A 26,243-nucleotide genomic window follows, 5' to 3' on the forward strand; every position below is an offset into this window, starting at 1 on the left:
CTACCACTGAGCCAACCGGCCAAGGCCACCTCCCACTTTTTAACACAGTAATAGCACAGCATTTCATAGTCTTGTGTTCTACAGTTTATTTATCTTTTATTGACAAAAATGTAATTGCTCTAATGCTCTCCTTTACAAACAGTACTGAAATGAACAACCTGTGTGGATATTCTGCTAGACCGCTAGTCCTCAAAGTGGGGTTCCGGGACCTCTGGATTCCCCGACACTCTTCTGGGACGCTACAAGTTCAAAACTATTTTCAAAAAACAAGATATTACTAGCCTTTTTCTTTTTCATTCTCTCAAAATAAAAATCCTCTTGAAATAAAAAAGAATTTTCCAACCTGACTGGTGGTGGCACAGTGGATAGAGTGTCGATCTGGGATGCTGAGGTCCCAGGTTAAAAACCCTGAGGTCACCAGCTTGAGCATGGGATCAACAACATGACCCCATGATCACTGACTTCAGCCCAAAAGTCGCTGGCTTGCCTGACCTGTGGTGGCGCAGTGGATAAAGCATCAACCTGAAAATGCTGAGGCCACCTGTTTGAAACCCTGGATCTGCCTGGTCAAGGCACATATGGGAGTTAATGCTTCCTGCTCCTCCCCCCTTCTCTTTCTCTCTCTCTCTCTTCTCTAAAATGAATAAATAGATTTTAAAAGTCGCTGGCTTGAAGCCCAAGGTCACCAGCTTGAGCCCAAGATTGCTGAAGATTGCTGACTTGAGAAAGGGGTCACTGGCTTGGCTTGAGCCCCTTGGTCAAGGCACGTTTGAGGAGCAATCAACTAAAAGTGACACAACTACAAGTTGTTGCTTATCTCTCTCCTTTCCTGTCTATGTCTCTCTCTGATTGGCTTAAAAAAACTTTTTTTTTTCAGAGCCTACATCACATATGATATCACAATAGAAAGCAGACATGAGGATCCAGCTAACCTCTATTGAGCCAAACCTTAAAGAGATTTGCAAAAATATAAAACAATAACATTTCTTACAAATTTCTTTTTTCGGGGGAAACATACTTATATGGAAGGAGGATGAAAGGATTGTACTATGTCTTTTTTTTACTTTGTTTTCAATTACAGTTGATATTCAAAATTATTTTATATTAGTTTCAGGTGTACAATACAGTGATTAGACATTCAGACCATTTACAAAGAAATTGCCCCAATAAGTCCAGTAATCCACCTGGCACCATACATATTTATTACAATATTATTAACTATATTCCTTATCTGTACTTTAAATCCCCATGACTATTTTGAAACTACTAATTTGTACTTCTTAACACCCTTCATCTTTTTCACCAAGTTCCCCCAAACCCCCTCCCATCTGGCAAGCCTTAGTCTGTATCTACAAGTCTGTCTCTGTTTTGTTTATTTTTTCTTTTGATTCCACATATAAGTGAGTTCAGATGGTATTTGTCTTTCTCTAATTTCACTTAGCATAATACTCTGTAGGTCCATCCAAGTTGTCACAAACGATAAGATTTCATTCTTTTTTGTAGCGAATATTCCATTATATATATACTATATATTCTTTATTCAATCATCTACTGATGGGCACTTAGATTGTTTCTACATCTTGGCTAATGTACATAGGGTTGCATATGTCTTCTAGAATTAGTGTTTTGGCCCTGGCTGGTTGCCTATGCCATGGGGAGGGACAATTGTTTGCTATTGTTTGCTGGAGAAGGGATTTTTCGCCCCAGCCTGTTTTGCTGGAGTGTGGAGCAAGAGAGCTGAGGGGATTGGGAGCCTGAAATTTTGGCCTGGCCTGTTTGGCTGGGGAGTGCTGAGGCTGGTGGCTTCTGTGAGTCTGGAGGAGTCCAGGTTGTGGAACCGGGGACCAAGTTGGGGCTTGGGAGCCCTGCTGAGGTTGGTGGGTGCTGAGAGAGGGAAGCTGTTTTCCCTGCCTGCTTGCTCATCCACTGTTACAAGACTTTAATAAATGTAATGGCCCACCATTTTCTGGCTCCACAGTTCCTTTACTGTCTGCCCGAATCCAAAGCGAATCTGCATGGCCATGGCGATGACCGCTGGTTTTACAGGGCTCAACTGGTCTCACCCCACTAACCCCTCTACAGGTTGCAAGATTAATGGGCTAGCGCAGCAGAGGTTGGGAATACAATGTTAGTGAGACCTCCTATTTCAGGGGTCTCTTGGTCAGGAGCTCAGTACAGAAAAAGTGGCCTCTACTCCGAGCCTAATTCCTCAGCCAATGCTGCATACTCAAATTTTATTTCTCCTGAACAAGGTGAGCAGCATGTTCAGATCGAATGGGGCCAACAGTTCCCTCTGCAGAAGGTCTTCCAAATGGTAAGCCCCTGGTCTCAGGGAGGAAGACTGGGAAAGTCCTCCCCAGGGCTGATTGTGCCCCCTCCCAGAAAGTGGCTAAGTCCCTCACCTGGACCTAATAATAGGCTCATGGAGACCCATACTTTGAATGTCTGTGCTCCAAGCCTCTGTGCTTTCCCCCTGTAGAACCTAGGCCAGTGGGGCAGGATATCCAGAACCTGGGCCAGCTGACTGTGAAGCTCTACCCTGTCCAATGCACATGAGCCACTGTGCCAGAGCTGATCTCCAAAAGCAGAAATCGCCTCAGCTAGGCCTGGTGCCAATGAGCCCTCCCTTAGGACACATCGCCAGGGTCTTTAGGTCCTACACTGATGCTCTCTGCCACTGGCCTCTGGATGTGCTGGCCCTGGGTCTCCTTGGAAAGACCCCAGCACAGACCAATGGAGGACACTGCTTGTGACTGGCCCTCAGCAGCCTTCTTGGAGCTACAAGCAATCCAGAGTGTGTGGCTGCCCTTGCTGGGCCCGGGTGCACATGGAAATACCTAACCACATACCTAGGCTGAATTTTACCCGCAATAGACCTAGAAGAAGCTCAGTAAAAGGCCAAGGTCCCCTAAAACCCTGCTTCCTGCAACCTCTATTTGCTTGTTGGGCTTGGCCACTGAAATAAAACCTCTGGAAGAGTAGAGCATGTATGACCAACAGTTTTGGCCCCCAGGCCAGATTAGAAAGAAAACTTTTTTCACGGGCTGGATGAAATATTAAAATTAAAAAATGTTAAATACAAAAACGATTTGTTTAAGTAAACAAAATTTTATTATGTAATTTGTTTATATATAAATGTAAGTAATTTAGTACAACAAATTAACAAAAAACTAATGTGACGTGTTGAGGCGTTTTGCATCGCCTATTATTTTTTTAATATCTGGCTCTATACCGTATTCTTAACACAGCCTCCAAATGTAAATCATTCAATCTTGATCTTGTTGTACTTTTATTTAGATTCATTAAAGAAAAAGTTTGTTCACAAATATAAGTTGAGCTGAAGATTACTAAATATTTCTTGGCGAGTTTTTTTAAATTTCCATATTTTCCATTATTCAATTGCTTATAAAAATTGCACAGACGAGTACAAAAGTTGTAAATCTTTATAATGGAATTTTTTTAAAAAAATAGATAAGTATCACAAATCCATTTGACCAATTATTGGAAGTTAATCCTAGATTAGTCACACATGGAATTCTTTTCCGCGTATCACTATCTTCTTAAATATCTCGATTTCCAATAATCAAAGACACTTCCACTTCTGAGTAGCTGAGATTTTAACTTTCATTGTTGTACAATGGTTAGATATGGTAGTTTATGTATAACAATTTAAAAGTACCACTTGGGCCCTGGCCGTTTGGCTCAGTGGTAGAGCGTCGGCCTGGCGTGTGGAAGTCCCAGGTTTGATTCCTGGCCAGGGCACACAGGAGAGGCGCCCATCTGCTTCTCCACCCGTCCCCCTCTCCTTCCTCTCTGTCTCTCTCTTCCCCTCCCGCAGCCAAGGCTCCATTGGAGCAAAGATGGCCCGGGCACTGGGGATGGCTCCTTGGCCTCTGCCCCAGGCGCTAGAGTGGCTCTGGTCGCAACAGAGCGACGCCCGGAGGGGCAGAGCATCGCCCCCTGGTGGGCAGAGCGTTGCCCCCTGGTGGGCGTGCCAGGTGGATCCCGGTCGGGCGCATGCGGGAGTCTATCTGACTGTCTCTCTCTGTTTCCAGCTTCAGAAAAATACAAAAAAAAAAAAAAAAGAATGACTTAGCACAGGAGTCTCGGTGGCCATCCCTCATGGTGTCTCTCCCTAGGCCACCAACTTCACACTCTTCTTACACAACTCTAGTCCTTTCAGCCCTCCCTCTGTTGGAGCCCCAGGTAATTGGCTGTGAATGAGATTTTCTGTGCTGACCCTTTAAGGAGGAGCCTGCATCTCCAAGAGCTCTATCTCTGTCTCACAGACAGAAACCTTGGCTCTCTTCACTGCCAAATGCTGTATGGGTGTCTCTTCTAGGCTCTGGGGCTCTAGGCTGTGGCACTTGTCCTGGGGCTTAAGACTCTCACCTCTCAGGGTGAACCTCCCTGCAGTGAAAGTCCCTCTGGACCCTCAGCCACCACTTGCTTCTGGGACTGGGGTAGCCCTTTCTGTGTCTTCATCTTCCCTACCAGTCTCGATGTGGCTTCTTCTGATTCTTGGTTTTGTAGCCCTCTTCATTTAGTCCAAAGTTGGTTTTTCAAGATGATTGTTCTTTTTTTTATTGATTTTAATTTATTGTGCTTACATAGATTCAAGTGTCCCACCAAATATATCTCCCTCTCCCACACCCCCGTGTTCCTCTTGATACGCCCTTTAACTCCTCCCTCTTTCCCTTCAGGATTTGCTGTCCTGCTCTCTATAATGTATATATAATTATTATATTAGTATATATATATGTTATGTATATATAATTTCACTAATTTCTTTCCCTTCTCTGATCCCATTCTCTCTTCCCTTTTCCCATGGTCCCTTTGATCCGCCTCTACCTCTATTCCATTTCTCAGTTCACATTGTTCATTAAATTCCTCATATGAATGATATGATATTTTTCTTTCTCTGCCTGGCTTATTTCACTTAGCATAATAGTCTCCAGGTCCATCCATGTTCTTGCACAAGGTAAGATTTCCTTCTTTTTCATGGCTGTGTAGCATTCCATTGTATATATGAACTACCACTTTTTATTCCACTCATCCGCTGATGGATGGCTCCATGGCCTCCACCTCAGGCACTAGAATGGCTCCGGTTGTAACGCCCCAGACAAGCAGAGCATCGCCCCCAGAGGGCTTGCCAGATGGGTCCCGTCAGGCACATGTGGGAGTCTGTCTCTCTGCTTCTCTGCTTCTCACTTCAGAAAAATACAAAAAAAATGCATATTTACAGAAAAATGCTTAACATTATATGTACCAAAATATTAAGCATCAGTCCACCCCCTGGCATGCAAGAAGATTTGTTAATGTCCTGCTTTAATGAAGTCTTAGATTATTTTGTTTTAATAAATTTATTTTATTTTTTATTGACTTTATTGGGATGACATTAGTTTGCAAAACAATACAGGTTTCAAGTATAAAACTCAATAAAACACCATCTGCACACTGCATTGTGTGCCCATCCTCCCAAGCAAAGTCTCTTTCTGTCCACATTTCCCCCACATTTCTGCCCTCCATCTAGCTCCCACCACCCTTTTTCTCTGGCTATGGCCACACTGTTGTTTGTGTCTATGTGTTATGCATGTCCCAGTTTTTGCCAGCCAGGCATCCCCGGTACTGGCTATCCCTGTGCAGTGGAATGTACAATGCAGTTTGTAACATAGATCAGTTCATGTCCTTGAGGCTACTCTTGACACAATTCAGATGATTCTACTTGGGACAGCTCAGTTTCACTTACAGAGGATAGACATGCACCGACAACAAGTTGCAGTTCAAAGCATAGGCAATATTTATTCACTCACAGTTAGATGCAGAGGTGCTGCCTAGGTACTTGCTTAAGAAGGGGCCCCATTGGTGATGCACCTCTTGATGGTGTCTGGTTCAGGATCCGGTCTGATGTGGAGACATGTCCACTCTGCGTTGGAGTCAAGATGACTGACTGACTGTGGTTCAGGAGCCCCTTCTAAAATATCTTCACACACAGCACCTATTGCCATATGGGTATCAGAAATCACATAAACATCTGGCTATCACCAGAGTTCACTTTTATCCCTTCTTTGCACCCCTTGCTTGGCTGTTCACCCAGCACATAAATATTTTTAGTTTTATTTTGTATTCATTTCAACTATTTACAACTTTTCCTATTAATATTTCCACAACGTATTATCCTGTGTTTACTATAGCATTCCACCCATTGGTCCTAGCATCCTATGTGGATGGGGGAACCACACTATTTTTTATCTTTATTATTTCTACATACACACCCACAAAGAATTATCATACATTATCCCATCAATATTAGTACAAACAAGCAAATAAACATTATGATTATTTTCACTCCAGTCCAAATGGACGTAAAGGTATAAATACCTTGTTCAATATAGTATGCAGGGTTCGGTAACTTCCACGTGGGTTTACAACTCAATGTTGAGAATATGGATCTCACAGTCTCACTAAAATTACATGGTTTACCAAATCTTTTTGCATCATGCATCTAGGCTGATGCTCATCCTGTTAGGTAGTAGTCTCAGTTCTTTTACAATGTCTTGTTCTCGTCCTGCTTTTGAGATGTTTTTTAGTCTCATTATGGATTATTTCAAGTTTTTTGAAGGTTTCTTCATAGTCTTTTTCCATGTTCATATGTTCTTCCTGCAGTTCAGTGAACATGGTTGTTGGTAAATATTTCAATGTGCCATGAACTGCATATGATGAGTAGATGGTTTTTCCATTGATTGTCACGTTCATGGTGTCAGTGATTAGCTTGCAGGTGTCCATGGAGTCATCTGTGATGTTGTCCATTGTCAAATTTCGAGTTTGCAGTGCGGTCCCAGTAGGTCAGGTCGGTGTTGTAGTGTATGAAGGTAAAGTTTCCTAGATTGTAAAATGCTTTCCTTGGGGTGGTTTCCACCATGGGTAGGTCAAAAATGTTTATGTCTAGCTACTGTGTGGTTCTGTATGTTTTTGTTCATGTTATTAGCTGTTCTGGTTTCAAAAAATATGGTTTTACATATATCAAATTGCCTACTGGTATTACATGTTCACCATTATCTAGTCTGTGTGGTAAAGGTATCGTGTGGAACCCTAATAGTGCTGTGCCTCCTGCTAGAGTCTTTATAGTGAATTCACATTGTGACATTATTCATCCTAATGGTTCTGAGGATTCTAATAATGCTAAATTTTGTGTCCAGGGGGGGTAAGTATTCTTCTCCTCTCATCATTATGTCTCTAATTTTTTTTTTTTTTTTGGAGAGATGAGAAGCATCAATCATTAGTTTTTTGTTGTGACACCTTAGTTGTTCATTGATTGCTTTCTCATATGTGCCTTGACCATGGGCCTTCAGCAGACTGAGTAGTAACCCCTTGCTTGAGCCAGTGACCTTGGGTCCAAACTGGTGAGATTTTCCTCAAACCAAATGAGCCCGTGCTCAAGCTGGCAACTTCGGGGTCTCGAACCTGGGTCCTCTGCGTCCCAGTCCGACGCGCTATCCACTGCGCCACCACCTGGTCAGGCTCTAATATCTCTTAGTGCAAAGGTTAATTGGTCTTGGGTTCTTTGGCAGGCTGTTAGTAAAGCTAGGTTTCGTGTGAAATTCCTTAGGTCTTGTATATCAGTGTACAGGTAATCTATTCTTTCTTTGGATGCTTTTTCTAATAGTTAATAGTATTTGTGTCTGTGTGTGTGTTGCTGTCAATTGCAGTTGCGAAATGTTTCAAGAGTAAGTCTAGAGTTTGCTCATATTTTCTCTTATTTGTTAGTTCTAATTCTGCTAGTCTTGTTGTGAACTTGATGATCTTGATTGTGTTGTATTCTGATGTTGATAATGCTAAAGCTGACATTCCAATAGCTGCTACTTCTAGGTATTGTAAAAGTTTCCTTCCTCTGTTTATATCTATTCTGTTTGATAGTATAATCTGGTCTATTGTTATATTTTTTTAAGTGGTATATACATTGTGGTATGTGTTCAAATATTGTAAATGTTTCTAAATTGAATTGTATTCTTGTTTGTCTCATCAATGGTCTCATTATAATATTCAATGGTTTTTCATATGTAGTGTATGGTGGTGCCTGACCCAATGTTGGTTTTGGTTTGAGAATTCCATATGAAAATAATGAGTCATAGTATAATGTTCTCAGGCAACGTGTAGAATTATAACACCTTCTATGTATTATTATACATGGGTCTAATGGTTTCACATAACAATCTTGTCTAGAAATGTGTGAAAAATAAATCTGTTTCTCGATGAAAAGAGTAATTTGTAACTGGTGTATGTGTTTGTAGAATTACTTTTTTGATGAGTCTTCTAGTGGCATTAACATGTAATATGTGAATGATGATGCATATGACCGTAAGATTCTCTGGGTGGTGAGCATATCTGTGCTCCAAATGTGTCATACTAGTGTAATGTTTTATAATTGTAACTTGCATTGAAGTGTAAATCTACTAATGAGTCTAAGAATCAAAAACATGAGTGGTGTCTTATGTCTGGATTCTTTAAAATCTATGGTGCCTCCATTGTTTCTGGGAATGTGTATATCTGCATACCATTCATAATTGACATGTTTATGTACTTATTTGGGTGATATGGTCCAAATACATGTGGATTGTAACCAAATGATTTAAATGCTTTGGGAAATGGATTGTATGGTATTATGATGCTATGGTAATGGCATTGTTTTAATTATATTAAATATGTTGTTATCTGTGCACTATGATATTTTGATTTCCTGGTTGGTTATACTTGTGTTGTCTTGTCTTGTATATATATCTGTTAGAAAAAAATGGGTGTATCATAGTCCTTGTGTTAAATGATGAGTTAGTAAGTCCAGTGTAGTTGAATCTGTAGTAGGATGTCTTTGTGAGTATATCTGCCAGGTATCTTATGTTTAGGTACCAAGGCGGTTACTTTACCTTCAAAGGTAATATTTAAGCATCTCAGGTATTTGTTCCATTTAGCTTAAGCTACATAATTTGTGTCATTACATAAGTGTGTACGATTTAAGTGAAATTGTGTGTTTTCTAATAATTGTAACTTTTGTGCCAGGACAGGTTCAATTTTCCCTGGATAAAGTGGTGTGGTATAATTTTTCTTAAATAAGCTTAGAAACCCTTTAAAGGATACTTTCCAATGTAAATTTGACATGAAATGTCTCAATGAACCTACTTGTAATAAATCTCTGGTTTGCCATGTAGGCGGTACACAGTTCAAGAATAGTGTGATGTTTAATGGTTGGGTGTGTGCTATTATCCTGTAGCCAGTACTTAATGGAATTTATGGACTGGTTAACTAGTCCCAAGTAAAAACATATGTGTTGTGTCTTGCCCAAACTTGGTGTATCAGTGATAGAGATAGGTCTTTCGAGTATGGGTTCTTGAACTAAATCAGTTAGTACTTGTGGTATATGTCTAAATACCCAGAAGCCTTGGTCTTGTTTTAAAAATTCTTCTGGGGTGAATATTGGAATTCTCCTAAAAACTGGTATTTAAAGTATGCTTTCCTTTGGTGTTGGGCATAATCTCAAAGGGTTTGTGTAAAAATATGTCTCTTGTTATGTTACTTGAATATGTGTTGTTGTCAAGTATATAATGAAAGTATAAATTGTTATTATGTGTGGTGGATGAAAAATTAGGTGTGGGTTTTGTGCGTATTGGGTAAGGTTAAGTTTGTGTGTGATTAGTATGTCGGGAAATTGAAAGGTAGTCACAATAGTACGAGCAGTATTAGTGTTAGTATTATTAGCATTACTCTCCCATGTTGCACTGACAACCAGGATGAACCACCTCATGGTCACATTGGATGACTTCATCTGGATCTGGCCAATTTTGTGGTCCTACTGTAAATGGCCTAAATTCTCCTTCTGGGTAGCTATGGTTTTCCTCAAAGTTTCCCTGTTTATAATCTGAGTAGTCTTCTGAATCTAAGAATGCTAAGGTATCTCTCAAGATGGTTTCTGGTGGGTTTTCGATGTTCTCCCTAGATGGCTATCTGTGTTCTCCGTATATTGCCTCCCATGCTAATTTTACATAATATTCTAAATATTCTAAGGCTTGTTCCAGTGGACCTCCCAAGGGTAGACGTTTCACTATGGCTTGCATGCTATCTAGTACAGAATGAATAACTTCTATGAATGATCCTGTCAGGAATTGTGGGTATTTCTTTTGTGCCTCTGTGTTGCCTAAATCTGAGTCTATGAGGTGTTGTAAGTAGCAGGGGGTATGTACTGGTTCGGGGTAGTATCTATAACTTCTTGACCAATGTGGAGCAATTAATGCTGGAGATGGTTTTTTCTCCAGTGATTTTGCTGCTGTTGCCCCAATGGGTGTGTTTGAAGGACTCGAAAAGTTCTCCTTTAAGATTACTTCTGATTCAAAATATAAATCAATTTTATATGTTCTTTTGGGCTCCTTTAGTAACCCTTCATCTATTAATGCTTCCTCTGTTTTTTTAAAAATTGTTGGTGATGGGGGTTATCAGAATCCCATTTTCCTGTCACATCCAATTTTGTTTCCAGGGATTTGAGTTCTCTACTCAAAAGAATGATAAAGTTTTAATCTTACTTTTGTTTTGGTTGTTCTGGGTGCATTTGTGTATAAATATCTTTCCAGTGACAATCAAAGTCTTCCATTAGAGCCTGACCAGGCGGTGGCGCAGTAGATAGAGCGTTGGACTGGGATGCAGAGGACCCAGGTTCGAGACCCCGAGGTTGCCAGCTTCAGCGCGGGCTCATCTGGTTTGAGCAAGAGCTCACCAACTTAGACCCAAGGTCGCTGGCTCCAGCAAGGGGGTACTCGGTCTGCTGAAGGCCCGCGGTCAAGGCACATATGAGAAAGCAATCAATGAACAACTAAGGTGTTGCAACGCACAATGAAAAACTAATGATCGATGCTTCTCATCTCTCTCCATTCCTGTCTGTCTGTCCCTGTCTAGACCTCTCTCTGACTCACTCTCTGTCTCTGTAAAAAAAAAAAAAAGGCTTCCATTAGATATGAATCCCATAAATATTTTCTAATTTCATCTTCTAATTTTGGTGGTCCCCTTGCCCAAGTCATCTACTATTTGTTCTCCTACTGTTTTCTCCAGAATGTCTTGTGGCCTAAAACGCAGAGAGTATTATTATTGATTTGGGAGCAGCGGAATACCTGTGTTTTGTTGCTTGGGCAATTTCTGTTGTCACACCAGGTTATGTGTAGAATTAATTATACACATGTAAGGTAGGATTATAAGGAGTACTAGAATCCAAATTAACAGCCTTACTAAATTATGCATTCTCAATCATTTGATATAAGGTTGTCTACATTGATCTGTTTATTTGTTCCTGTTCATTTACTGTCCAAATAGTATTGTATCCTGTGTTGCAGATTATTTCCTGTTGGGAGAGAGATATGTCCTTAGGGGATTTTACTATTATTTTGTAGGGTGGGTTTTTCTTTATCCTAGGTATGTTTCCTGTTTTAATTTCTGCTTATTCTGAGTGGGGTTTAATCAATTCTTCTGGGGAGAATTGCTGTTTGCTCTTGGTCTACTATTTAGGGCAAAGAATGCTTCATTAAAAAGTTCTTGTAAGTTGTTAAATTTTCTTAGGGCAAAGAATGCTTCATTAAAAAGTTCTTGTAGCCTGACCAGGTGGTGGCGCAGTGGATAGAGCGTCGGACTGGGATGCGGAAGGACCCAGGTTTGAGACCCCGAGGTCGCCAGCTTGAGCGCGGGCTCATCTGGCTTGAGCAGAGAGCTCACCAGCTTAGACCCAAGGTCGCTGGCTCCAGCAAGGGGTTACTCAGTCTGCTGAAGGCCCACGGTCAAGGCACATGTGAGAAAGCAATCAATGAACAACTAAGAAGTCACAACATGCAACGAGAAACTGATGATTGATGCTTCTCATCTCTCTCCGTTCCTGTCTGTCTGTCCCTGTCTATCTCTGCCTCTGTTAAAAAAAAAAAAAAAAAAAAAAGTTCCTGTAAGTTGTTAAATTTTCTATCAGTAATGTATCACATTTGGCTTTTAATAGTCCATTATGTCTTTCTATTATTCCTGATGCTATTGGCTTATATGGCATGTGAAAATTCCAATCTATGTTATTTATAGCAGCAAAAGATTATACTTGGCTGGCTGTAAAATAAGTTCCTTGATCCAAATCTATAATTTTAGGAGTTCTGAATAATATTTTCCACATATTCAATGTTTTAACTGTAGTGGCTGCCAAAGGGTGTTTTGACGCCATGCCAAACATTATGCCTGTATGTGTGTCTATTATAGTACAGACATATTTTTGTTGATGCGGGAATTTTAAAGGTCCTATAAAATCTATGTGTGCTTGAAAACTTGGTATTTGTGGTATATCTAATCCCAGTGGGTCTGTGACCCTATAGGTATACATATTTCTACATGCTGTGCATCTATTTATGCCCTTTTGGTATCTTCTATTTTAGCTTTTAGGTTCCTCATTTTGAACCATTCTATTAGGGCCATTTGTCCTGGGTGTGCTAAATGGGAATGAATTTTCCTTATAAATCCTGGTGAAAATTATAGATATTCCTCTTGTATTTTGTATTTATCCCCTTCTCTTTTTAGTTTAGTCATGGGTATTGGAGGTATTTTATAGTTTCCTGTGTCTTCATTCCTTTCTAGTTTTAATTTTATTCTATATGTTTTGGTAGTGTCTCTGATAGTGATTTCCTCATCTGCCTTAATGCCTTTTGCTAATTTATCTACTATTTGGTTCCCTAGCTGCTAGCGTAGTGGAGGAGCTATCTGTTGCATGAGCTGACACGCGAGTCATGTATAATTTTACCTGTGTGTTAATGTATCCAGTTTTCCCCAGTATTCTCTGGATGAAAGGTCCCTTACATTAATTTGCCAATTATTCTTTTTTCATTTTCCTGACCATTCTGTAAGTCCCTTAGAAACTGCTATCGAATCCACACACACACACACACACACACACACACACACACTTTTGGTATCTTATGATCTGCTGCATGTTGTACTGCCAAATATACCGCTATTAGTTCTGCATTTTGTGCTGAGCCAGATTTACCTTCCCTCATGAGTGCTGTTTGTTGCTGGATTGAAAGCTGCTGCTCTCTCTTTGATTGAATCACCGGTTACAGAGGCTGATCTGTCTGTAAACCAGGCATTTTTTGGTGAGGGTCACTATTTACCCCTAGATTCTTGGGCACCCTTCAGTTCTTGACAATTTATCTTGAGGGGTCTATCTCCAGTTTGAAGACCTCCTCTGTGAGAAGGGCTGGTTCTCCAGTGCTTGTTTTTTCTCTGGAATTTATGTACTATTTCCATGTTAGTACTTTTTCATCAATTTGGGTACCAATTTCTCGGCTGACATTTTAAGCTATGCTTTGAGGGGTAGTAAGAATCTATTATTGGGTTCTGTTCTGTTAGTGGCTCCGTATGGAGGAGCACTATATATACAGTGTGTCTGTAAAGTCATGGTGTACTTTTGACCGGTCACAAGAAAGCAACAAAAGACGATAGAAATGTGAAATCTGCACCAAATAAAAGGAAAACTCTCCCAGTTTCATACCTAGTCAGTGCAGTTCGATGTGGGCTCACGCACAGATTTGTTAGGGCTCCTTAGGTAGCTATCCCGTATAGCCTCTACAGACTCGTCACTGACTGATGGCCTACCAGAACGGGGTTTCTCCACCAAACTGCTGGTTTCCTTCAACTGCTTATCCACCGAATAATGTTATTCCTATGTGGTGGCGCATCATTATAAACACGCCGATATTCACGTTGCACTTTGGTCACAGATTTGAATTTAGTGAGCCACAGAACACAGTGAACTTTCCTCTGTACCGTCCACATCTTGACTGGCATGGCCATGGGCTGCTCCGCTGTATACAGTGTTACGTCATCATCTGCGCGTGCGCACATGCTGCCACATCATCCTACAGAAACTGGGAGGGTTTTCCTTTTATTTGGTGCAGACTTCACATTTCTATCATGTTTTGTTGCTTTCCTGTGACCAGTCAAAAGTGCAACATGACTTTACGGACACACTGTACTACTCATACATGTTTCTAGTAGGGTGAGTACTTATTGTGGCAGTATGGGAATCTTTGGGACCAGAAACCTACTGGTACCCTTTGTTTATCTTTTGGTCCTTTTTTATATAGTCCCCAACATCTGTGGATTCCAGTGAATATTATGTCTGGAGTGATGGTGTCACCTGGTTTGGGTGCCTGTAGTTTCTGAAAATGTTCTAGATATTTCTTTAATTGGTCTAGTGAGTCTTGTTCCTTTCCCCAGGTGAAATCTATTGCTTTCCTAGTCACTTTATGTATCAGTTCTGCTAGTACTAATAAGTATGGAATATAATTTCTCCAGTATGGAAATAATCCCATTATTTGTTGTGCTTCCTTTTTATTAGTGGGGGCTTTATGCTAAGTATTTTATTTACTGCCTTTCAGGTACTTTCTACCATCTGAGCCCTATTGAATTCCTAAAAAAATTTACTTCTGTCCCTGAGAGTTGCATTTTCTCTGGATTTATTGTCCATCCTGCTTCTTTTAATCATTCTACTAGTTTGTTTAGGTCTTCTTAAAGATTCTCTTTGTCCTCATTACACATAATAATATCATCAATGTATGTGATAATTTGATTGGTAGTCTTTTGGATTTATGCTAGATGTTAACAAGTTATGTGCAATGGCAGGTGGATTTTTATACCTCTGTGGCAGGCTTTTAAATTTATATTGTTTTCCTTGCCAAGTAAAAGTTGTAATTGGTCTAGAGTCCTTGTGAATAGGTATTGCAAAAAACATATCTGATGTCAATTGCTGTGATAAATTTTAGGTGTTCTTTTTGTAAAATATTGATTACTTCTTATGCATCAGATAAAGTTCGGTCTATGCTTGGGGGGTTTTTATTGATATTTCTATAATCTATGGTGATTTTATAAGTTCCATTTGGCTTTTTTATTGGCCGTACATTGTACACGTGTAATCTGCCTACTTCAATTATATCTTCATCCATTAATTTGTTTATAGCCTTTGTGACTTCTTGGTGTTCTCTCTTTAATGGGTATTGTGATATAAATGAGGCTTTTAAGGGTTCTGGTAGTGTTATGGGCTTTATCTGTAATTGTGCTAAGTTTATTTTGAATTTACGCAGCCTAGGTGTATATATTTTTAGTTCTATTAAGTGTGGTAGTGCACCCATTCCTATAATATTTTGGAAATTTGGGTTTACATAGAAAGAGACTTCTTTAGTCAATCCTTTGTAATATATAATTCCATCTCTGGCTAATGCTATTAGTGAGTCCCCCATTATTCCTTCTACTCCTATTACTTTGTTGGATTTATGTATTCCCTTTAATAGTGAGACCTGGGAACATGTATCTATTAAAATTGTGTCTAAAATCATTTTCCACTATCTGAAAATTTTACCTCTAAAGTTATATATATTGAATATAGTCTGTTATTTTCCAGTCTCTTAGCAATAATTTTGGCTAATTTCTTTGGAATTTCCTCCCCTCGTTGTTTCATTGGGGGGAGTTCCCGTTTTTTTGGCTGCCAGTTTCTTCCCTTCTCATTATAGAATGGGTTGTTTTTATTTTTCCTCCAGTCTTGGTTTTGTCCCTGACTCTGGTTTTCTTCTTGCTTTTTCCTTTTTTTTTTTTTTTTTTCTTTTTTTTTCTTTTTTCTGAAGCTGGAAACGGGGAGAGACAGTCAGACAGACTCCCGCATGCACCTGACCGGGATCCACCTGGCACACCCACCAGGGGCGACGCTCTGCCCACCAGGGGGCAATGCTCTGCCCCTCCGGGGCGTCGCTCTGTCGAGACCAGAGCCACTCCAGCGCCTAGGGCAGAGGTCAAGGAGCCATCCCCAGCGCCCGGGCCATCTTTGCTCCAATGGAGCCTCAGCTGCGGGAGGGGAAGAGAGAGACAGAGAGGAAGGAGAGGGGAAGGGGTGGTGAAGCAGATGGGCGCTTCTCCTGTGTGCCCTGGCCGGAAATCGAACCCAGGACTTCTGCACGCCAGGCCGATGCTCTACCACTGAGCCAATCGGCCAGGGCTTCTTCTTGCTTTTTCTTAAATATTAAATGGGTTATTATCATTTTGGTTTAGATAGTTGGGGTTTCCCTGTTTAATAGGCCCCTATGTGAAGATTTAAATTTCTTATTTCCATTATTTGTTCTTCTATATTGGAACCTATTTGTAGTTCTACCTTGGTTTGGCATGGATGAGTAGTATGTAAATTGATTTTTTCCTGTCTAGGTCCTCATGTAATTGTATTCTTTCTCTAATGTCCTCTTCTGTGGATGCCCCTTGTAACAAGTTTTGTAATCATATTTTATAATTCTCTGGTTCTTCATGTATCAGTGCTCTGATTATCCTTGATGTGTTTTTATTTTCCCATGGGTTTTCTAAATTGTCTTCATATATACTTAGTAAATGTACTAGCTTTCTTAACTGTATTTTTAACTCTCCTATTTCTGTCCATCTAGCTGTTATTGCTCTTTTTTTGGGGGGGGGGGTTTACAGAGACAGAGAGTCAGAGAGAGGGACAGATAGGGACAATCAGGAACAGAGAGAGATGAGAGGCATCAATCATCAGTTTTTCCTTGCGACACCTTAATTATTCATTGATTGCTTTCTCATATGTGCCTTGACCGGGGGCCAAAGCAGACTGAGTGACCCCTTGCTCAAGCCAGCGACCTTGGTTCCAAGCTGGTGAGCTTTGCTCAAACCAGATGAGCCCGTGCTCAAGCTGGTGACCCCGGGGTCTCGAACCTGGGTCCTCCACATCCCAGTCCGACACTCTATCCACTGTGCCACCGCCTAATCAGGCTGTTATTGCACTTGATGTTAAGTCTATGGTGGGGTATGCTGTTCTCCATGCTTCTCTAATCCAATTCCATTCTATCCTTGTTTCTATCAATTAATAATACTAGCTGGTGTTTAATTTTTGGATTTTCTATTGCATCTATACTGCTTTTAATTCATCTGTAGATAGGTGGGTTGTGTCTCTTCCTTGTTCAAAAATTCTGACTAACCAATCTACATCTCTATTATTTCCTTGAATTAGTGTCTTTCTCAGTTCTGCTCATTCTATCCTGTTATATGGGTTAAATTCAATGTTTCTTCATTATTAGGATCTTCCTGTTTTGTAGTTTTCTTTCTTACCACTACTGGGTCTGCTTTAACTTTTTGTAATACTTTCCCTGCTAGTTCTTTGCCCTTGTGTCTGTCTGCATCAATTTAGTCAAAGGATTAGAAGAGAATTTCCACAGTTTCTTCTCCTTCTGCCCTTTCTATGATGGGGTTTACATTTTTGGGGTTCTTTAGGTCGCATGAGATATTTTCCACAACTGAGATCTTAAACCTTTTCCTTAGGGAGTCCTCAGTATTATAAGGGTCCCTTTCTTTCTTAAAGATTCTTCTAAAGAAAGTTCTAATCTTTCCCATTTTCCTTCTTAATACTAATTCCTACTCCTTATCTACCGAATGGATAAAACGTTTTGGGGTTAGTGTGTGGATATTTGAAACTAGTTTCTTCTCTATACCTCCTCCAGCACTCTCATAGGCCTTTACTTACCTTTAGCTTTAAGCAATATAGTATATATTTTCATATATTTGCTCCAGAGCTTATTTTGTAGATCCTCTTTTCACAGATTATTCTCTTTTATTCCATTTGGAGGTGTTAGTGTGATTTTCTTGTGCTCCTTGGTAACTGGCAGGTCAGAATAATCACCCAACTAGGTCATACCAGGAGGTGAAAAAGAAAAGAATTTCTCAGCTTCTGGCGAACTACCTTATCCTGTATGCGGGAGTCATGAGTCCTTTTCACCTTCACCGTCTAGCTTTTGATGGTAGTTTTGCCAATTAAAATGTCGACTGTGCCAATTGTCCCAGTTGTTGCCAGCCAGGCATCCCTGGTACTGGCTATCCCTATGCACTTGGACATACTACGGAGTTTTTTTTTGGGGGGGGGTTGACAGATAGAGGGACAGATGAGGACAGACAGGAAGGGAGAGAGATGAGAAGCATCAATTCTTTGTTGCAGCACCTTAGTTGTTCATTGATTGTTTTCTCATATGCGCCTTGACCAGGGGACTACAACAGACCAAGTGACTCTTTGTTCAAGCCAGCGACCTTGGGATCAAGCTGGTGAGCCTTGCTCAAACCAGATGAGCCCCTGCTCAAGCTGGCGACCTCGAGGTTTGGAACCTGGGTTCTCTGTATCCCAGTCCAATGTTCTACCCACTGCACCACTGCCTGGTCAAGCCATATTATGCAGTCTGTAACATAGTTTGGTTCATGTCCTTGAGACTACTGTTGACACAATTCAGATGATTCTACTTGGGCTAGCCCAGTTTCATTTCAGAGGAAAGACATGCACAGAAAACAAGTTGCAGTTCAAAGCATAGGCAATGTTTATTCACTCACAGATGTGGAGATGCTACTTAGATACTGTTTAAGAAAGGTGATGCTCCTCTCGGTGGAGGATCCGGCCCAATGAGGAGACATGTCCACTCTGTGTTTGGGTCAAGATGACTGACTGACTAACTGAGACTCAGGAGCCCCTTCTAAAATACCTTCACACACAGCACCTCTCACCATACGGTTATCACAAATCATGTAAACATCTGGCTATTGCAAAGGTTCACTCTTATCACTTCTTCACACTCCTTGCCTGGCTGTTTGCCTGGCACATAAATATTTTTAGATTCACTTTGTATTCATTTCAACTATTTACAAGTTTTCCTATTAATATTTCCACAACTTACTTTCCTGTGTTTACTATAACGTGCATATATGTTTTTTGACTCATTATTTCGCCTTCTTTCATCCAGTCCCCTCCCTGTCCTTCTGACAGCTGTCAGTCTGTTCCATGTGTCTATGCCTCTGTTTCTATTTTGGTTATCAGTTCATTTTGTTCATTAGATTTCACATGTAAGTGATATCATATGGTATTTTTCTTTCTATAACTGGCTCATTTCATATAGCATAATAATCTCCAGGTCTACCCATGCTGTGGCAAAAGAGTCCTTTTTTATGGTTACATAGTATTTCACTGTGTAAATGTACCACAGCTTTTTTTTTTCACTCATCTATTGATGGGCACTTGGGCTGTTTCCAGATTGTAAATAATATTGTATTATTATAAATAATACTACAATAAATGTGTAGGGTTTTGAGATTCTTTTTTTTAAAGTGAGAGGAGGGGAGATAGAGAGACAGACTCCCACATGCGCCCTTCTGGGATTCACTTAGCAAACCTATCTGGAGCTAATGCTCAAATCAACAGAGCTATCCCTAGTGCCCAAGGCTAATACTCAAACCAACCAAGCTATCCTCAGTGCCCGAGGCCAAAGTTTGAACTAATCAAGCCACTGGCTGTGAGAGGAAATGAGAGAGAGAAAGGGGAAAGGGAAAGGAAGAGAAGCAGATGGTCACTCTCATGTGCGCCCTGACCAGAGACCAAACTTGGAACATCCGCATGCTGGGCCAACACACCATCCACTGAGCCAACCAGCCAAGGACGCTTCAGGATTCTTAGGATATATTCCCAAAAATAAAATTGCTGGATCAAAAGCATTTTTTTTTTTAAGCGAGAGAGAGATAGGAACAGACAGACAGAAAGGGAGAGAGATGAGAAGCATCAATTCTGAACTGTGGCTCCTTAGTTGTTCATTGATTGCTTTCTCAAATGTGCTTTTACCGGGGCGCTCCAGCTGAGCCAGTGACCCTGCGCTCAAGCCAGTGACCTTGAGGTTTTGAACCTGGGTCCTCAGTGTCCCAGGCCAACACTCTATTCACTGAGCCATCACCAGTCAGGCCCATTTTTAATTTTTTGAGAAAATGCCATATTGTTTCCAAAGTGGCTGCACCAACTTTGGTACATTTCCACCAACATTGCAAAAGGGGTTTTTTTTTTCTCTACATCCTTGTCAGCATTTGTTATTTGTTTATTTTATTTTATTAATAAAGATATATATTTTAAAAGACTGGCACAAGTTGGAAAACTTCTGGAAGTGTCAGCTTTGTTGAAAGTAGTGAGCAACCTCCCAGGGTGAATGCTTTGAAATGGCTTTCCCTCCTCTGCAGACATCAGCCTGAATTATCTCCAGAGCCTAGCCACCTTGCAGCCTACTGTTTCCATAGGTACCAAATAAGGAAAAAGGGTTGTCACTTCCTGTAAGGCCAGCGGCTGCCGCCATCACCATACAGATGCAGGTTCTCATTGGATTCGGGCAGACAGTAAAGGAACTGTGGAGCCAGAAGATGGTGGGCCATTCCCTTTATTTAAGTCTCATAATGGCAGACAAGCAAACAGGCAGGAAAAACTGCTTCCCTCTCTCAGGGCTCCCAAGCCCTGACTCAGTCTCCAGTTCCACAACCCAGACTCCTTCTCCAGATTCATCCTCTGGACTCATAGTGCAAAACAGGCTGGGGGGAAAAAAAACACCTTCTCCAGCAATCGCCTCTCCTCACGATGGCAGGCAGTCCGCAATTTTATTTTATTTTTATTTATTTATTTATTTATTTGTATTTTTCTGAAGCTGGAAACGGGGAGAGACAGTCAGACAGACTCCTGCATGCGCCCGACCAGGATCCACCCGGCACGCCCACCAGGGGGCGACGCTCTGCCCCTCCAGGGCGTCGCTCTGTTGCGACCAGAGCCACTCTAGCGCCTGGGGCAGAGGCCAAAGAGCCATCCCCAGCGCCCGGGCCATCTTTGCTCCAATGGAGCCTCGCTGCGGGAGGAGAAGAGAGAGACAGAGAGGAAAGAGAGGGGGAGGGGTGGAGAAGCAGATGGGCGCTTCTCCTGTTTGCCCTGGCCGGGAATCGAACCTGGGACTTCTGCACGCCAGGCCGACACTCTACCACTGAGCCAACCGGCCAGGGCCCAGTCCGCAATTTTAAACCTGCCACCCTGAGGGCAAGCACCCGCACCCTTCCACAGACCATACACACATGGAGCTACAAGGGAGCAAACAACAACAACAAAAAAATACAACACTTGTTTACCCAATATTCCACCCCTTTTGCTCGCTTCACAATCTACACCACAGGTATCCCTGTGTGAGGAATGAGGTACATTAATTACATAAACAAACAAACTATAGCAACAACACAAAGTTATTCAACTGCAACAATTACAAAGGTGCCCTTCACAATGTCTCCCTGAGCGCTCTGCCCAAGGTGTAAACTGGAGGCACATCTCTAGCCTCCAGTTCCACAGTACGTGGGAGGGCTTCAGGGCTGTGTCCACAGAAACCTTAAAGTGTCCTTGGTGTGTTTCTCCAACTGGATGAAAAGCGTCCTGGTGCAGGAGGGCCTCCACCAGAGCTGGGACCCCCCACATCAAGGTCTCTCGTACTATCCAAAAATGGCATGTTTATTCAACAAGGAAGCCGGTGCTCCCTCTGGTTTTAGTCCAAGAGTCAGTCCACTATAGACAGCCCAGCTGTCTGTGCTAATCACCAAGGTGAAGGTCCATTACAGGCAAGTGGGTTCTCACAGGGCCTCAGGCCTCTCCCCTCATCCCTGTAGTCGTGGAAGCTCTGAAGACGCTGCTCCAAGGGGAGAACATGGCAACAGTGGCCAACCTCTCCACCTCTGCTCCGGAGAGGATGATGCCATACACCCTTATGTCCCACAATTGAAGCAAGCCTGACAGGGGTTCAGTAGTACTCTTTGCTGCTCGGTTTCTACCTTCTGGAGTCTGCGGATGGCAGCTTCAGCCTAAGTCTCCTCACCCTCAGAAGCAGCTGGAAATGCCTAATCCCGCTGACTCAGAGTCATTCTGCAGGCACAGCTCCATCTTTGGCTCCTGAGGCTGCCAGCTCTCTGCCTGAAGCTGAACCCGCCGTTGTTTCTCCAACAACTGCTGCTGCCAACATTCAACTTCCAAGGCAAACTGCAACTCGTAAACCTGTAGATCGCTCCAGTTCCAGGTGCTGTTGGTGCTCAGCAGCTCTTGAACCTGGTCGGCCTCCTTTCCCAGCGCTCACTCCAGTTCAAGCCGTTGCTGGTTCTCAGCCTTTAGCCTGACCTGTAGTTCTCAGATCTGCAGCTCTTCATGGAGATTTTGACCTTGGCTTTCAGTTTCCTCTCGCAGGGCTGTAAAAAACAGCCAGCCGACAGTCCCCCAAAGGAGAGCCATGGGGAACCATATGCTGGAGAGCAACAACCAGTCCTCTACCCCACCTCTCAAGGGCAGCTGTGGCTCCATAACAATCTGATCTGAACGCTGCCAGCTGCTCCAGATGTAAGGCCAGTGGCCACCACCACGGCCAAGCAGATGCAGGTGCTCATTGGATTCGGGCAGACAGTAAAGGAACTGTGGAGCCAGAAGACGGTGGGCCATTCTGCTTATTAAAGTCTCATAATGGCAGATGAGCAAACAGGGAACACTGTCTCCCTCTCTCAGGGCTCCCAAACCCTGACTTGGTCTTTGGTTCCACAACCCAGACTCCTTCTTGGGACTCACCCTCTGGACTCACAGCACAGAATAGGCTGGGAGAAAAAAACCCTTCTCCAGCAAACAATAGCAAACAATCCCCCCTCCCCACAGTGGCAGGCAGTCCACAATTTGCAATCTATCACCTTGGGGGCAAGCACCACAGCCTTCCATAGACTGTACACATGGCGCTGCCCCAACACAAGTGAGCAAACCTAAAAAACAACACGTTTAGCCCTGGCCGGTTGGCTCAGCGGTAGAGCGTCGGCCTAGCGTGCGGAGGACCCGGGTTCGATTCCCGGCCAGGGCACACAGGAGAAGCGCCCATTTGCTTCTCCACCCCTCCGCCGCGCTTTCCTCTCTGTCTCTCTCTTCCCCTCCCGCAGCCAAGGCTCCATTGGAGCAAAGATGGCCCAGGCGCTGAGGATGGCTCTGTGGCCTCTGCCTCAGGCGCTAGAGTGGCTCTGGTCGCAACATGGCGATGCCCAGGATGGGCAGAGCATCGCCCCCTGGTGGGCAGAGCGTCGCCCCCTGGTGGGCATGCCGGGTGGATCCTGGTCGGGCACATGCGGGAGTCTGTCTGTCTCTCCCTGTTTCCAGCTTCAGAAAAATGAAAAAAAAAAAAACAAAACACGTTTACCCAACACCTCCCAAAACTCTTTTTTCTTCTTTTTTTTTCAATATCTACTTTATAATTTTATTTTCCTTTTTATTAAATATATTGAGGTGACCTTGGTCAATAACATTTTATAAGTTTTTGGTTTTGAGAGAGGAGAGGCAGAGAGAGAGAGAGACAGGAACATTGAACTAACTGCTCCTGTATGTGCCTTGACCAGTGAATTGAACCAGCAGCTTCCTCACTCTAGGATGACACTCTAACTATATCTGGCCAAAGCTTAATATATGTATGTATTTATTTATTTATTTGCTTGTTTGTTTGTTTGTTTATTTATTTATTTTTAGTGACAGAGAAAGGGAGAGAGAAACGAGGAGGAACGGAAGCACCCCTTTGTTGTTCCACTCAGTCATGCATTCATTGGTTGCCGTGAGCAGGGATCAAACCTGCAACCTTGTCATTTCAGGATAACGCTCTTACCCAACTGAAATAAGCAGCCAGGTCCCATTTTATGAGTTTGAGGGTTCAATTCTATACTACATCATTGGTATATTGCAAGTGTGCTCCCCATCTGAAGTCTAGTCTCCTTCCATTACTAGATATTTGATCCCCTTTGCTTTTATCCTCCACCCCCTCCTTCCCCTCCAGCAAGCACCCTTCTGTTGTCAGTGTCTATGAGTTTAATTGATTTGTTTGTTGATTTCTGTTGTATACCCACATATGAGTGAAATCATATGGTTCTTATCTTTTTCTGTATGACTTATTTCAAGTATAATACTCTCGAGATTCAGCCAGGTTGTGTAAATGGCAGTATTTCATCCTTTCTTATGGCTAAGTAGTATTCTATTGTATATATATACACATCTTTTAAATTTTTTATTAATATTTTTAAGAGAGAGAGAGAAACAGAGAGAGAGAGAGAGAAACATTGATTTGTTGTTCCACTTATTTATACATTCATTGATTGTTTTTGTGTGTGCCTGGACTGGGGCTCAAACCTGTAATCTTGGCATATCAGGATGACACTCTAACCAACTCAACTACACAACCAGGGCTCTGCACACATCTTCTTTATACAGTTATTAACTGAAGTACACTTAAGTTATTTCTACATCTTATATATTGATATAATGCTACAATGAATATAGGGGTACATTAATCATTATGTAATAAATGTTTTCTAATTTGTGAGATAGATACCCAGAATAGACATTGTGGGGTTAACTGGTAGCTCTATTATTAACTTTTTGTATGTGTGTGTGACAGAGATAGAGAGGGAGAGAGGTAGGGACAGACAGACAGGAAGGGAGACAGATGAAAAGCATCAATTCTTCATTGCAGCACCTTAGTTGTTCATTGGTGGACTTCTCATATGTGCCTTGATTGGAGGGCTATTACAGAGTGAGTGATCCCTTGCTTAAGCCAGCAACCCTGGGCCTCAAGCCAGTGACCTTTGAGCTCAAGCCAGTGACCACGGTGTCATATCTATGATCCCAAGCTCAAGCCAGCAATCCCGCGCTCAAGCTGGTGAGCCATGCTCAAACCGGATGAGCCTGTGCTCAAGCCAGCGACCTCAGGGTTTTGAATCTGGGTCCTCTGCATCCCAGGCTGATGCTCTATCTGCTACACCACCGCCCAATCAAGCTGTATTGTTAAATTTTTGAAGAAACTCCATATTATGTTCCATAGTGGCTGCACCAATTTACATTCCTACAAATGGTCTAGAAGTGTTTCTCTTCAACATTTGTCAGTTGTTTTATTAATAATGGCCATTCCAACAGGGGTGAGGTGGTTTCACATTGTAGTTTTGATTTGCATTTGAATTATTTTATTCATTTCTTTTTCTGATATTTTATTGTTAGTGTATGGGAATGCAACAGATTTATTTTCTTCTTTTGCCAAGTGAGAGGAGGGGAGATAGAGACAGACTTCCCCCATGCACCCAGACCAGGATCCACCCAGCAACCCCTGCCTAGGGCTGATACACTGCCTATCTGGGGCCATGCTCGCAACTGAGATATTTTTAGCAACTGAGGCAGAAGCTCCACAGAGCCGTCTCAACACTTAGGGCCAATGCACTCGAACCAATTGAGCCATGGTTGTGGGAGGGGAAGAGAGAGAGAAGGAGAAGGGGGAGGAATGGAGAAGTAGATGGTTGCTTCACTTGTGTGCCCTGACCAGGAATTGAACCCAGGACATCCACATACCAGACTGATGCTCTACAACTGAGCCAACCAGTGAGGACCAATAACAGATATTTGAACATTGATTTTTGTATCCTGTAGCTTTATTGTATTGGTTTATTGTTTCCAATAATTTTTTTGATGGAGTCGTTAGGGTTTTCTATACTGTATAGAAAGAATTGTGTCATCTGCAAAAGGTGTCAATGTTATTACTTCATTCCCAATTTGGATGCCTTTTATTTTTTTCTCTTGACAAACTGCCTGGTTAGAACTTCCAGTACTATGTTGAATAATAGGCACTGGGAGTGGGAATCCTTGTCTTATTCCTGATCTTAGAGAAAAGCTTTTAATTTTTCTCTATTTAATTTTTAGCTGAATGTTTCTCATATATGGTCTTTATTATGTTGAGATGATTGTCTTCTTTACCATCTTCTTTTACCATTCTTTGCCTCCAGCAATGGACCCCATTGGATTTTTGGGTGTGTGATAGAGAGACAGACAGGAAGAGAGAGATGAGAAACATCAATTCATAGTTGCAGCACCTTAGTTGTTCATTGCTTACTTTCTCATGTGCCTTGAGTGTAGAGCTCCAGCTGAGCCAGTGACCCCTTTCTCAAGCCAGCAACCTTGGGCACAAGCCAGTGGCCTTGGGTTTCAAGTCAGAGACCCTTGGGCTCAAGCTAGCAACCATGGGGAGCCAGCAACCCTGAGCTCAAGCTGGATGAGCCCATGCTCAATCTGGCAACCTTAAGGTTTTGAATCTGGGTCCTCAGTGTCCTAGGATGATGCTCTATCCCAGTGGTAGTCAACCTGGTCCCTATCGCCCACTAGTGGGCGTTCCAGCTTTCATGGTAGGCAGTAGTGGAGCAACCAAAGTATAAATAAAAAGATAGATTTAACTATAGTAAGTTGTTTTATAAAGATTTATTCTGCCAAACTTAGCAAAAATCCAATATAAAGTACTTGGTAAGTAATTATTATTATATGCTTTAACTTGCTGTAA

The sequence above is a fragment of the Saccopteryx bilineata genome, chromosome 11 (assembly GCF_036850765.1).
Source record: "Saccopteryx bilineata isolate mSacBil1 chromosome 11, mSacBil1_pri_phased_curated, whole genome shotgun sequence".
Classification (NCBI taxonomy): domain Eukaryota; kingdom Metazoa; phylum Chordata; class Mammalia; order Chiroptera; family Emballonuridae; genus Saccopteryx; species Saccopteryx bilineata.